Source organism: Mesoplodon densirostris, chromosome 4 (genome assembly GCF_025265405.1).
Source record: "Mesoplodon densirostris isolate mMesDen1 chromosome 4, mMesDen1 primary haplotype, whole genome shotgun sequence".
Classification (NCBI taxonomy): domain Eukaryota; kingdom Metazoa; phylum Chordata; class Mammalia; order Artiodactyla; family Ziphiidae; genus Mesoplodon; species Mesoplodon densirostris.
Window position 1 is genome coordinate 107,360,139 of NC_082664.1, and position 15,662 is coordinate 107,375,800.

General features: G+C 45.2%; 1 protein-coding gene across 3 annotated transcripts in view; it reads left to right on the forward strand.

The window, feature by feature from the left end:
* Positions 1–15,662, forward strand: part of PGPEP1L (pyroglutamyl-peptidase I like) — a 49,345-nt gene that overhangs the window by 21,233 nt on the left and 12,450 nt on the right. The gene's annotated exons all lie outside the window — the stretch shown is intronic.

A 15,662-nucleotide genomic window follows, 5' to 3' on the forward strand; every position in this document is an offset into this window, starting at 1 on the left:
TCAGTAGTTGTGGCTCATGGGCTTAGTTGCTCCACGGCATGTGGGATCTTCCCTGACCAGAGCTCGAACCCGTGTCCCCTGCATTGGCCGGTGGATTCTTAACCACTGCGCCACCAGGGAAGCCCAACCCTAAACGTTTATGCCACTAATAACAGTGCCTCCAAAATACCCAAAGCAAAAACTAATAGAACTGTAAGTCCTATTATTCCACAGTTATAGAGATTTTAATATTTCCCTTTCAATAATGGATAGAACACATAGATAGAAAGTCAGCAAAGATACAGAAGACTTAAACAAACTATCAACCAACTATCAACTGACTTAAACAAACTATCAACCAACTTGACCTAATTGACATTACAGAACTCTCCACCCCAAGCAGAATACAACTCTTTTAAGTGCATGTAGAACATTTACCAAGATAGACCATATCCTGAGTCATACGACAAGTCTGAATAAATTCAAAAGAATTCAAGATATACAAAGTATGTTCTCTGACTGCAGTGGATTTAAATTAGAAATCAACTACAGAAAGATATCTGAAAAATCTGCATATATTTGGAAATTAAATAATACCCTTCTAAATAAGCAATGGATCAAAGAAAAAATCAGAAGCAATAGTATAAAGTCTTTTGAAATAAGTGAAAGTGAAAACACAACATATTAAAATTTGTGGCATATTGCTAATGCAGAACTTAGGGGGACATTTGTAGCACTGAATGACAATATTAGAAAAGAAGAAAGGTCCCAAGTCAGTGAACTCAGTTTCTACCTTAAGAAACTAGAAAAAGAGCAAATTAAATCCAAACCAAGGAGAAAAAACGAAATAATAAAGATCAAAGCAGAAATCAATGAACTAGAGAACAGAAAGATAATAATGAGAATCAAAGAAACCAAGAGCTGGTTCTTTGAGAAAATCAATAAAATTGATAAACCTCTAGCCAGAGGATCAAGAAAAGAGAGAGAGAGAGAGAGAGCATAATTCTTGTTAATTTTTAAATTCATTTACCACTGCCTGGCTTCTAGCCCTGGTTCCACACTCAAGCTACTCCCATCAAAGTCATTAAAGACCTCTTTTTCTTTGCCATTTTACTTGACCTCCCTGGCGTCCTAATAATCTTTATGGTAGACACAGTATTGTTATTGTTCCCATCATACAGGTGAGGAGACTGAGGCCCAAGCTGACCAGATCCTCCTTTCTTCTCCCCTTCTTGGCTCAAAAGGTTGCTGTTAGGATTTAATCAAATGAAATAATAACCTGTAAAGTTTTAGCTCAGCTCATATCCTTACTAGTTCCTCAAAGATACATCAAATAAACACCATTTAATCGCAAGCTTCCCTTTCCAAGACCATACCCTCTTCCAAGCAGCTCATATCCTCAGACCCCGGCCACCAGAAAAGTCTGTACTCACCACTGTCCCTGCCTCTTCCCTAGTTCCTGGTAAAATAACCACATTTAGATTTTTCTAGATTTGCAATACAGAATTTTTGTGGGAATAATTGCCATCCAAAATTCTTCTCTTTAGAAGAAAAGAACTTCTCAAATCCTGAGACTCCTTCAGTAGACCAGAAGCTCAGACACTGTCACCTTTCAGATTCCCTTGCTGTCATCTCAAAGACAACTTCTAGATCTTGATGCCACAGAACTCCAGAAGGCTTTTGGATATGGAAAATGGGAGGGACTTCCCTGGTGGCGCAGTGGTTAAGAATCCGCCTGCCAGTGCAGGGGACACAGGTTCAATCCCTGGTCTGGGAAGATCCCACATGCTGTGGAGCAGCTAAGCCCATGCACCACAACTACTGAGCCTGCACTCTAGAGCCTGTGTGCCGCAGCTACTGAACACACGTGCTGCAACTACTGAAGCCCATGCACCTAGAGCCCGTGCTCCACAGCAAGAGAAGCCACTGCAATGAGAAGCCCACGCACTGCAATGAAGAGTAGCCCCCACTCACCACAACTAGAGAAAACCCGCACACAGCAACAAAGACCCAATGCAGCCAAAAATAAATAAATTTTTTTAAAAAAGAAAATGGGAGACTGTTAAAATCCCTACCTAGTTATTAACCCTGTCTGAAAGATGGAGATGTCAGCCTGACCTAAGTGATTTACTGTGAATTTAGTCTTCCTTCAGACTGTACTTTTTAGTCAGGTTAAAAAATATTGGTGGAAAAGAGTGATGGGGAATCTACACATATTTTTTAACTGTGGTAAAATATACATAACATATAACTTAACCATTTTAAACATAAAATTCAGTGGCATTTAACACATTCACATTCTTTTTTTTTTTTTTTTTGAAGAAGGACATCAGCTCAGCTTTTATTTATTTATTTATTTTTGGCCGTGTTGGGTCTTCCTTTCTGTGCAAGGGCTTTCTCTAGTTGCGGCAAGTGGGGGCCAGTCTTCATCGCGGTGCGTGGGCCTCTCACTATCGCGGCCTCTCTTGTTGCAGAGCACAGGCTCCAGATGCACAGGCTCAGTAGTAACACATTCACATTCTTGTGCAACCAGCACCACCATTCATCTCCAGAACTTTCCACCATCCCAAACAGAAACTCTGTACCCATTAAACTCTAACTCCCCATTCCCTCCTCCCTGGTAGTTACCATTATACTTTCTTTCTCCATGGATTTGACTATTCTAGCAACCTCATGTAAGTGGAATCATGCAATATTTGTCCATCGTGTCTCGCTTATTTCACCATAAATCTTTATTTCTGTCCACACTTGCCACTGAACCTGGCCACCTTCCCTCCCCCATTACATTCTTCTCTGTATCTGTTGCTTCTCTCTTTTCTGTCCTGGTCTCCAGTTTGTCTCCAGGACCCAGCACAGGCCTAGAACTTGACAGGGACAATTAACATTCATGAAGGAATATCATTGTTAATGAAACTACATTCCCAAGGAAGCGAAAAAACATACATCTCACTTTTAACAATGTGCTTTGTTCTATTTTCCAGTTATTAAGGAACGATTACATAAGACCTCCAAAGATCACAAAGAAACACAGAAAAATAGATTGTAATTCCCCATCTAAAAAGAACCCCAAGTATAGTGCATGTCCTCTCAATCCTTACTGTCATGTTCTGGGTTGGGTATCTGTTGCTGCAATCAAGCCAGCCCAGAACTTAATGGCGTTCATTTTATTATCCTTCCTGGCTGTGTGGGTCAGCTAGGCTCAGCTGGGCAGCTCTTCTGCTGGTCTTGCCTGGGTCTCTCTTGTGGTTGTAGTAGGAAGGAGGCTGGGACAGGATCACGGAGCTTGGCTGGGGTGCTAGGACAGCAGACCTTGCCACAGGAGGTCTCCCCATGGGGTAGCCTAGGGGAGAAGTTGCTAAGCCCTCTTATGGCTTAGGCCCTGAACTGGCTGAATTATGGTGGTAAAATGAGTTCAGGCCAGCTCGGGTGCACTGTGGGAGGAGATGACACCAGGCTGTGAATACCAGAGGCATGCTCCACTGGGGACTGTCTTAGCTCCAGCTGCTATAACAGAATACCATAGACTGGTGGCTTAAACAATAAATGTCTATTTTTCACAGTTCTGGAGGCTGAAAGTCTGAGATCAGGGTGCCAACATGGTTCTGCCAACATGGTTGGCCCACTTCCTGGTTATGGCCCACTTCCTGGTTATTACCTCACAGAGTCTTTCCTTGGTGCGTGTATGCAGCATGCAGACAGAGTTCTAGTCTCATCATGCCCTTATAAGGATGCTAATCCCATTGTGGTGGCCCCACCTTCATGACCTTATCTAGACCTAATTATCTCCCAAAGGCCCTATCTCTAAATACTATCACGCTGGGAATAAGGACTTCAACATATGAATTTTGGGGGGACACAAACATTCATTCCGTAACTGAAGCCACTGAAATCGAGTAGGACCCTGCTGGGCCCTCTCCAGTACAAAAGCCCCTCCATGTTCCGTGTTTCTTGTTTGTAGAAAAAGGCTTTCATCTCCTAGGCCTTCCCAGAGTTCCAAAGAGCAGATTCAAGCAGTTACTAATTAGGAAAGTGAGGGAACAGAAACAAAGGAAACAGGAGGAAAAGCAGTCAAGCACAAAAACTGATAATAGCTTAAACAATAGTTCAGCGATAACACAGAGTCCTAGTTCCTCCTCAAGGGGTGTACGCAACAATCTAATGCAAATCTTTGTGCTGTTCTGCAGAAACTAAGACTCCCCACCCAGGTGGAGGATGGTGACTACACACTGACCACAAGCCCGTAGACCCAGACTGGCTGGAACCAGAAAGTTAATAATTAAGACTCCTGAAACACCACCCTGTTACCTCACCACCAATCAGAAGAAACTCATGCCCCCTGCACCCCTCACCCCAAATGTTGCCTTTAAAAATCCTTCCCTGAAAGCCATCAGGGAGCTCGGGTCTTTTCTTTTCTTTCTTTCTTTTTTTTTTTTTGAAGGAATTATATAAAGATCTTGTTTATTTTTTAAAAATTAATTAATTAATTTTTGGCTATGTTGGGTCTCTGTTGCTGCACGCGGGCTTTCTCTAGTTGTGGCAAGTGGGGGCTACTGTTTGTTGCAGTGTGTGGGCTTCTCACTGTGGTGGTTTCTCTCTTTGTTTTTTTAAATTTATTTTATTATTGTTGGCTGCATTGGGTCTTCATTGCTGCACGTGGGCTTTCTCTAGTTGCAGTGGCTTCTCTTGTTGTGGAGCATGGGCTCTAGGCACACGGGCTTCAGTAGTTGTGGCATGAGGGCTCAGTAGTTGCGGCTCATGGGCTCTAGAGTGCAGGCTCAGTAGTTGTGGTGCACAGGCCTAGTTGCTCCGTGGCATGTGGGATATTCCTGGGCTGAAACCTGTGTCCCCTGCATTGGCAGGCTGATTCTTAACCATTGCACCACAAGGGAAGTCCAAGTTTGGATCTTTTGAGCATGAGCTGCCCATTCTCCTTGCTTGGCCCTGCAGTAAATGCTGTACTTCTCTTCACTACAACCTCGTGTCAGTACCAAACTGCCAAGTTCGGTTTGGTAACACCATCTTGGAGATATGTTACCACATGAGCTAATATTACCCTTCTGAAGGGTTATACCAATTCCCCTTTGCAGTAGCAGTGAATGAGAGTACATGTTGCTTCATTACACACCCCAACACTAGGGTGTTATGGTTTCTAAAATCTTTGCCAGTTTGATTAGTACCACAGTGTTAATATAAATCCTATTAAACCAGCACCTTTAAATCAAGACAAAGGTCATTGAAAGGAGTGGAGAGGTATCATTAACTCAATTCCTTTGAATTTCCTGACTGGTCATTTTTTTTTAGGAACTGAAAATAACCTTAATAATGATACATTACATCTGTATATTTGAACTTTTTTCCCCAAGATTTTTACAGATGTCAATCAAGTGGTCTGGCTTGACTAGAATTAATGACCAATGTAACATACAGGCAAAAATATCTCCCACATTCGATTTTGAAAAATAAACTGAAAATGAAATTAAACACCCCACTCCCTCATTTGGACAACAAAGACTCCTGCTTCTCTATTTAGTACGTACCCCACAAGGCACTTTTTTTGTCAGTCAAATATTCAAATCTAGGTGATTGGAAAATTTGTTTGATAAAATTCTGGAAGTCTAAGTAGACAGAGTTATTATTATGTTTTGTTTGGGATAATCCTGGAATCCCAGTGAAGAATGCAATCATGCAGGATTTGTGGGACAGATCATTCCATGTCATTCCACAACAGCTGGAGCACACCACTCCGGTGGTGCTGGTCCTCCGTGGTGGCAAAACTGACAAGAAACGAAAAACTGAGCAAGAGAATGTCAGCAAGTCCTATGGGCCATGAAGATTATAGGGCACAGTGATGTGTTGGATGGTGACTTGGGAACTCCTTTAGCAGATGTGGGCCAGGAAGGCCTCTCTGAGGATGTGACATTTTGACTGGGACCTGAGTGACCAGGACCAGCTTCCCTGGGAAGTGGTCCAGGCGGAGGGAGTAGCCACTGTAAAGGCCATGGGTAGCATCACAGGACCACGGGTATCAGAGCTGGAAGAGGCGGAGAGGAAATGGAGGCAACAGGCTTGTACCTTGACTTTCCAGACCCAAGTTCCTTTGACTACATGCCTCTGGGTAATTAGAAACCAGACCAGCAGGAGGAATGTTCTTTTGGGCTGAGATAATTTTTTTTTTTTTCTTTTTTTTTGCGGTATGTGGGCCTCTCACTGTTGTGGCCTCTCCCGTTGCGGAGCACAGGCTCCGGATGCGCAGGCCCAGCGGCCATGGCTCACGGGCCCAGCCGCTCCGCGGCATATGGGATCCTCCCAGACCGGGGCACGAACCCGTATCCCCTGCATCGGCAGGCGGACTCTTAACCACTGCGCCACCAGGGAGGCCCTGGGTTGAGATAATTTTGGTTAATTGTTCCATCTGTAGTTCACTGGGAAAAAGTCAGATGTGCTGAATGGATGAGGGTGCATTTCCACCCAGTTGCAGAGACAGGGTAAGCTGAACAGACCTAAGGTTGAGGTCCTCTATGGCTCGTAAAGTCTGGGGGGATTGACACTCGGAGAACACTTTATTTTGTAAAGTGTCTCCCTTGCAAGAAAGATCATGTGACTAATGACTCTGCAGTCCTCAGGTACCCAGCCCCTATCAAGAGCATGAACTGCTGATCTTATAGCCTAAACAGTACCTCCCCTCCAACACCCTTGATTTTGCTTGTTATGGATCAGGTAGCTGTTCTGGTTAAGCTTCTGCTCCTGGCTGCACAGAAGACCTGGGGCCTCCATAGGTCTGGGAGCCACAAGCAGAAGCCTGAACCTGCCCAGGCTCCCAGACAGGGACTCACTGGAGCTGAGGGCACCGTCGACAGACAATGAAAGTGTAGTGTTGTTCTTGGGACAAAACCACTGGAGATCAATTCAGAGATGAATAACATCCAACCGTGTCCCTCTGAAAATCAAGTTCCAGTGGCAGTCTCTACCTACCTTCCTTTCTAGCCAGGTCCCTGGACATGGCAGACTCCTTATTGCTATTTCATAGCTAGGCGGGTGATTCCTTTCCGTACTTTCTCTTCCCCACTCAGTCCTGTCCAGTCCTCGCAGGGCAAATACAGCTGATAAACTTCTAAGTTGAAAGGCAGTATCCCTGATATATAAAGAGCTTCTATAAATAGAAAAAAAAAAAGGTGACTGACCCTAAAGAAAAGTAAGCCTAGGGCTTCCCTGGTGGCGCAGTGGTTGAGAGTCCGCCTGCCGATGCAGGGGACACGGGTTCGTGCCCCTATCCCGGAAGATCCCACATGCCGCGGAGCGGCTGGGCCCGCGAGCCATGGCCGCGGAGCCTGTGTGTCCGGAGCCTGTGCTCCGCAACGGGAGAGGTCACAGCAGTGAGAGGCCCGCGTACAGCAAAAAAAAAAAAAAAAAAAAGAAAAAAAAGAAAAGTAAGCCTAAGATATGGAGAGTCACTTTATAGAGAAAGGAATGCAAATGACTTACCCACGTGAAAATATGTCCAAACTTGCTCAGAAGAGGAAAGCAAATTAAAGCCATGCTAAGATCAGATTGGCAAAAATCCAAAACTTTGACAACTAGTGTGCAAGGCTGTGAGGCTGATGGGCACTGTCATACTTTGCTGGAGAGAATGCAATGTGGTACAGCCCCAATGGAGAGGAATTTGGCAATCTCAGCAAGATAATATATGTGTTGCTCCAGCAATCCAGAAAATTTCTAGAAGCTCTCCCAAAGGTACACTGGCAAAAATAAGGCAAGACAGCTGCACAAAGATGGGGAAAGTGTGTATAAGAAGGGAGGGGTGCCTAAATATATGTCACATATTTGTTTTTGAAAATTAAAAATGAAGGATAAATCATAAAACGAAAAGATAGTTTCTTATGGAGGGGAAAAACAAAGGAACTAGACTTCTTTGAGTAAAGTTTGTTCTGTAGATTTAACTATGGAACCATGTAGCATATTTTACATACTAACAAAGCAACGTTAAATTTTTTAAAAAGGAATCCATAGAAATTATGAGTAAATTGAGTTTATGAACCTAACAGTGTGTCCAGTTAGTGACACAACCACACAGAGAGGAACTCTGATGAGTAGTTTTGAAACCCAGCAATTTACTTTAAGGACAAAAAACCCAATAGAAAATAAAAATATCTCAGACTTTTCAGTCATCATATTGTTAAAAGTGGAGTTAGTATTGTTATTCCGAGACTGTTGTGTGTAGAGTGTGGGTTAAAGTGAAATGTGCATTGAAGGATATTTAGCATCTCAGCCTCTGAGGCACTGTCAGTAGCTTTCCCTTAAACACTAAGAGCACTCCACATATGTTCAAACACCCTCTGTGGGGACAGTATCACCATGGAGAGCCACTGCAAGGGCTCTCAGTTTTACAGATGAGACATCGAGGCTCTTAAAGTCTAAGTCATTTTCCCAAAGTCAAATGCCTGAGGTGGTGCCCAAGGGGCAAATCTGGAATTGAACTGCACCCACTAGACTCCAAGCCTGTTCTCCTGACTCCTACAATGAGTTGTGACCTCCAAGTTGACCCTAGTACTACCATCTCTCCTGCCCACCCTCTACCTGCTCTGAGGACGTTTACTTTCCACAGGCATTTCCCACCCATGGTAGGAACAGGGCAGCACAGTGCTTGGAAAAAGGAAGGACTTGAAAAATGTTGAAAAAAGAATGAATGAATGAATGAATGAAAACAGAGAAAATTGCCTTCTTTTCTGCTTGGAAAAAAAGCTAGTAGGAGAAAATAAAGAAGAAATGATTCTTAAGGAGAGGCCAGGATTCAAGAGCCATTGAGATACCTCTGTGTCAGGGGGTTTCCAAGGCCACCCTCAGGCTCCAAAATTCACCTGAATCAGGACTCAGAAAAGCTGTTATACTCACGGTTGCAGTGTACTGCAACAAAAGGATCCATATTGAAATCACCAAAGGGAAAGGTGCATGGAGCAAAGACCAGGAGAGACCAGGTACAAGCTTCCAAGTGTCCTCTCCCAGTGGAGTTGCATGGATACATGTAACTCTCCCAGCAATGCCATGTGACAACAGGTGTGAAGTGTTGTCAACCTGGGAAGCTTATCTGAGCTTTGGTGTCTAGGGTTTTTATTGGGGTCATTCACGTAGGTATGCAGTGCCTGCCTGCCTGACCTCAGCTACTCAGACTCTGGAGCAAAAACAGGCATCCACCATAAATCACACTGTTGGCATAGACTCTAGTCAAACTAGCACAATGTGACCCAAGGCCACAGGCATACAAAACTGTTCTAATCAAGCAGAACATCCCAAGGGCTCAGAGCTCTTTCTCCCAGGAGCCAGCTAAGGGCCAGTCCTGAAGACAGGTGTTTCTTGGAAATGTGCAGAGTTTGAGCAACCACAGCCTGCTGGGTTAACCCTTTCCTGCCCAACCTCCTAAGCAGATGTGAGAGGTGTGCAGGCCCACCCACCCCGTGTCCTCCAATACTTCCTACATCAGCACCTTCTTGAGGATCCAAAATCATTTCCAAAATGGGGTTTGCAAGTTGATCCATTGGAGGACAGGATGAAAATATCAGGATTTCCATTTCTATGTTTTTTTCAAAAAAGCTGTGATTAAAAACACATAAAATTTACCATCTCAACCATTTTTAGGTGTACATTTCAGTAGTGTTAAGTACATTCACGTTGTTGTGCAACAGATATTCAGAACTTTTCATCTTGCAAAACTAAAACTCTGTATCTGTTGAACAACAACTCCCCATTTCCCCCTCCCCCAAACCCCTGATGACTATTATTCTACTTTCTGTCTCTATGAATTTGACCACTTTAGATCCATCATATAGGTGGAATCATACAATATTTGTCTTTTTGTGACTGGCTTATTTCACTTAGCATAGAATGTCTTCCAGACTCATCTATATTGTAGCATGTGCCAGAATTTTCTTCCTTTTAAGGCTGAATAATACTTCATTGATTGTATAGATCACATTTTGTTTATTCATCCATCAATGGACATTTGGGTTGCTTCCATCTCTTGGCTATTGTGAATAATGTTGCAATGAACATGAATGTGCAAATATCTCTTTGAGCTCTTGCTTTCAATTCTTTTGGATATGTACCCAGACATAGGATTGCTAGATCACATGATGATTCTATTTTTAATATTTTGAGGAGTGTCCATACTGTTTTCCATAGCAGCTGCACCATTTTACATTCCCACCAACAGTGCACAAGGGTTGCAGTTTCTCCATATCTTTGCCAACACTTGCTATCTTTTTTTTTTTTTTCATAGTGGCCATCCTAATGGGTGTGAATCTCTATGTTTTTAGTCTATAAAGCTAAATTTCATAGCTGGACCAAAGCTGACCTGGCTTTGTACATCTGCAGGTCCCTGGACAGGCTTGGTTTCCTGAGGGAAGAGGGAACGTGTCACCCTTGGAGCAAAGGACACCATGGTGATAGGCCCTCCATCTTTGAATCATTTTTATTTTATTACAGAGTATTTCAGCCCAGTTAATGGGTTTCAGAATTATATTATCCAGTTTTAATTAAACTAAGCCTCAAATTATGATCAAGGAATCTTTACAAAAATGATCTTCAAAAACCCCACAGATATAAGATAACATGATGCAAACCTGAACAAACATGTGAAAACAGCCAAGTGACCCTTTCCCTAACCTCATCTGAGTTCTCTCCCAGACACATTTTGATGTAAAAACAAGAACAATCTAATAATAAATTGGCCAAAAAAGGGGAAGAATTAAGAAAACCACTGAAAATATAGATATACATCCACATATTAACAGTGAAGCCCACATGCAGTGTGTATCATGCCTTAAGACACGAAGACATCAGCTAATGATAGTGTGTGCACACTAAAATCTTTTATCAATAGGGGCATACAATCAAAAATATTTGGAGACAACTGCTCTAGTTAGAGGATTAGGAATTACGGGGTCACTGTTTTTCATACTGGATTTTTCAGGCAAGAGACCCACTAGTGTGGAGGAATAACCAAAAGATATTGGGCTCAGGCTGGGACAGTCGTCACATATAGAGAAGAGAACTTGGCTTTGTTAAGGAAAGGAGAGTGACCTGGGAGCTATCCCAAGCCCTAAACAGTTGACCCCAATGTTGTGGTAACATCTCCTTTGTGACTACTCCCTGGAACTCCTCCCTTCTTTTAAACTTATCCTCGGTTTTGTCATCTGTAAAATGGTGACATCATCGGGGGACTGGGGTGAGGTGCTGGGCGTAGTGCCTGCACACAGGGAGGATGCTCCAGGGGCAGCTAGTCTGATTACTGGACTCTTTGTTAAGCTTTCAGAGCCAGAAAAATATTACATACAAAAATATTCCATTGTGAAAACGTTATGACCAGTATAGAAAGAAATAGGAATCTCCCCTAATTCTCCCCTTAAGGGATGACCATTTTCAGTATGTTTCCATTTCCATAAATGGCTGCAGGAAACAGTCTGAGATCCTGATTTTTAAACTTACTTCTTTTCATGGGTTTTCCTATGTCAAGAAATTCTTTGTAAAATCATTTCGAATGGCTACATTATGCTCCACCGGTAGCTGTCCTATACTTAGTATGCTAGGCCTCCTGTCACCTCTGTGGGCTTCTTCCTGTGCCTGGTGAGCCCCTCCCCAGCTCTGGCCTTAGTTTCTCTCTCCCCGGAGCACCTCCAGCCTGATGGGGTCGGAGGGAGCCCAGGCCTGGGTCTCAGCACCCGATGGTTCCCAGGTCCCTTCCAGCCCTGCAGGTCAAGAAGAAGTAGCTGTCATTTCCTCTTCCATGGTCAGCCCCCGGACATGCACACACAGGCACTCCAAGACCCTCAGCCAGAGCCCAGCACAGAGGCTGCACGCAGGAGTGCCTAGTCCACATCTGATGACTGATGGATAAGTGAACGAGAGAAGAATAGAAGGAAGAGGGAAGGAGGGAGAGAGGGAGGGAGGGTGGGGGTTTGCACATACCTCCAAGCTCCGCTATTCCTTTCCCTCAAACACTCTTAATCCTCCAAGCCCCAGTCAGAGCCGCCTCTGTGCAGCCCTCTTAGGCTGCAACTCCATGTGCACAGTCTTGCTTAACCTTCACAGCAACCCTTGTGAGGGAGGTCCTGTTATTACTATGTTTTGCAGATCAAGAAACTGAGGCTCAGCAAGTTTTAATAATTTGCCCAAACCCACACAGTAGGGAGAGAAAAAAGCGGGGTCTGGGCCCCTTCCTAATGCCCTAGTCGGGGGTCCTCACCCTCAGGCTTCCGCAGCTGGGTGGGGGCGGCAAACACAGCCCTTGGAACCGGAACCAGGACTCTTGTGATCACGTCCGTTCCTGGTCTGTGTCTCCTCTGAGAATGTGACCCTCCAGGACACGCCAAGCCCTAGCAGAGGACCGCATTGCAAGCACTCGGGGAGTTTTTCTTGAACGCCTGAGTGAAGAAATGCTTTCCTGTTTCCTGGTACTAGCCCCAGACTCTCACTTGATAAGGGAAGAATCAGATTTTGGAAAAACAACAACCGCTTTGCAACACCAGTTGGTGCCACAGTCTCGGTGGATTTTGAAAAAAATTCAGAGAGCAACTGGTGTCTTTTCTCTTTCTCTCGGTTCCCTTTGTTAAACTGCCGTGTGTTCCTGGTGACCAGATCTCGGATGACATGGAGGCAAGGAGAAGTGGGAGAAAGGCAGAAGGCGGGACTCTCTGATTCCTGAGGACCTTTGTGACTGGTGGGGTTCAGGCTTTTTGCTTGATTATGGGCCTGGCATGGGCACTCAGCTCCCTGCGGAGCCTGGTGGCTCCTGTGGCTAGAACAGTACCCTGGATTCCACTTTGGTGACGGTTATACCAGGCTTTGTCCCTGCCCCCTTGAGCACAAAACACTCTGCAGTTCTAGCTGAGAAAGTGTGCCAGTCTGAAAAGCACAAACCCCTGGCTCTCTCTGTTCTGCACAGAACGGATACTCTCTTTGCTAAAACAACCAACCCTCCTTGGCAGAAAGGGTGGTGGCAGCCAGTGGCCTGCCGACTGCTTATGCAGAATGTTCTACTCACTGCATCTGACAGGCCCAAGCTCATCAAATTCTAATAAATATCACTTTCAATAAATCCCTCTTGCACGACTTTCTCAAATTAATATGGATTAATTATAAACATCGATCCCTCATATAAAGTCCCGATTGTGCCAGATGCTGTGCTGGGCACTTTTTGTGAATCATTTAACATTTGTGAAAACCCCTCCGGCTTTTAATTATGCCCATTTCACAGATGAGAAAACTGAGATGCACCAAGCCTAAATAACATGCCCAAGGTTGCCCAGTGAAAGGTGGCAGAGCCAGATCTCAAACCTTTGTCTTTCTGACTCCAAAGCCCATGCCTTTCCCTGCAGCACTGTAGTCGGGGTCTCGCTTTGCATGTGCCCCCTTCTGCCCTGTTCCCTCCTCATTCCAGGCTTGGCTGCTGATGACCACTAGCTTGGCCTATTTTTTGTAAAATGCTATTGTCTGCCATGGGTCACAGTGTAGATGGCCCAGGGCACCAAGTGTGTGTCTGTGAGACAGAGAGGGAGAGAGAGAGAGAGAGAGGGAGAACACATGCTTGAGGGAGCCGAGTGTCCACATAAGTCAGTGCCTGGAGACTCTTTCCATGATTGCAGGTTGGAAGGAGTTCCTCAATATCCCAAATCAGATTCTGACTTCAGTCCCAGGTTGGCTGTGTCACTTTCAAGAGTTATAATGAGTTGGATGGATGAACTGGCATGTATCTGAAACTCAACCAGGCCTCATCTCATTACCCACTGGAAGCTCACCTGTATGAGTCAGCTTGGGCTGCTATAACAAAATACCATAGGCTGAGTGGCTTAAACAACACACATGTATTTCTCACAGTTCTGGAGGCTGGGAAGTCCAAGATCAAGGTGCCCGCAGATTTGGTTCCTGGTGAGAACTTTCTTTCTGGCTTGCAGATGACTGCCTTCTGGTTATGTCCTCCCTCACATTGCAGAGATAGAAAGGCTCTGGTCTCTATTCCTCTTCTTATAAGGGCCCTAATCCCATCATGGGGGCCCCACCCTCATGACCTCATCTAAACCTAATTACCTCCCAAAGACTTCATCTCCAAACACCATCACATTGGGGGTTAGGGTTTCAACATATGAATTTGTGGGGGGGAGGCATCTTTTCAGTCCATAGTTCCCCCTCCCAACACCAGTACAGCTTACCACACATACTGGTGACCTCAGGATGGCTGCAGACTTCCCATAGCCATCCAGGCAGCTTGGCCAAGGCCCTGGGAGGCCTGCAGCCAGTGGAGGTGCAGTTACCCTCCTGTCTGCCCTCTGTCCTCAGTGGTGGATGTCTATTGGCTCCAGTTGTTCCTCCCGTTGCTCAAAGTACTCCAGGGGAATCAGCAGGCCCCAGGACTTCCAGCCCCACAGTGTGGGCGACGGTGGTCACCTCTTTCCAGGGAAGGCTGGCTGCCCCTTAGCAGAGTCCCTAGAGCTGGTGGTACAGGGCAGATCTCCCAAGCTGCCAGCTCTCCCTGTAAGGACAGCTGGGAGGGAAAGAGGAAGAGGGAGACATTCTAGTTAGGAAGAGAAAATATGCCAGGAAGATACTGGAGAATAATTCCATGGTAATACTCGAACAAGTTCAAGTTTATACTGGTCCACAATCCCTTATCTGCAATTCTGACATCCAGAGATTTCTAAATATTAAAAGTTTTCCTTCATCTATTTGATGGCAAAACATGACCTGAGCTGAGGCGAGGCAATGTGTGACATCTGTATGTATTCCACCTAGAGTGCCTATTCCTATTTCCTGCACTGAAATGTCAAGGTGGCTGGTTGTGGAGTACAGCCCTAGACCAGGAGCTCCACTAGAATCCAACAGTGGAGGGATTCTAATGTCAACCTCTAGTCAAGGCTGTTTGAGCATCAGATTAGAGGCTTGAAAGGAAACAGCTGATAAGCAGAAGCAGGGCCTTTCAGTCTCCTGGGCATCGTCTTTCAGATAAGTAAAATACACAGAGGTGTCAAGTCCAATGTCAAATGTGCTCCATTCCACACCTATTGCTCTATAAAGGCCACAGAGGACTACAGTTTGGCCTCCCTGCACTTTCTACTTCGGCAAGAGTAACGCCATCAACCTTCTGGAAAGCACCACCTTATAGAGTGTAATGGGTGAAGTGTTCTTATAAAGCGGGGAATCTGGACACAAAAACAAGCATGCACAAAGGGGAGGTGATGTGAAGACTGCAGTTATGCTGCCACAAGCCAAGGACTATTGGGGGCTACCAGAAGCTGGAAGAGGCAAGGTAGGATCCTTCTCCTACCAGGTTCAGAGGGAGGATGGTCCTGCTGACACCTTGACTTTGGACCTCTGTCCTGCTAGACTGTGAGGTGATAAAGTCCTGTTCTAAGCTCCCTGTGCCTCCGCGACTCCCTCTGCCCGGCACACTCTTCTCCAGCTTCTTCATCTGGCTCACCCCCATCTGTCCCCTAGAACTCCCCTGCATCCCCTCTGTGAACTATGTCCTAACCTGCAGACTGGGTCAGGCATGCCTCTGGGGTACGTGCACCTTGACAGAAGCAGCTATGTGGGGCCTTGTGCGTGGGGCAGGAACCATGGCCCCCCTGTTGGCCCCTCGCCACTCCTTGAGGGCAGGCCCACCGAAGGCCCTGAGAATGGACTGGATGACCCCGATG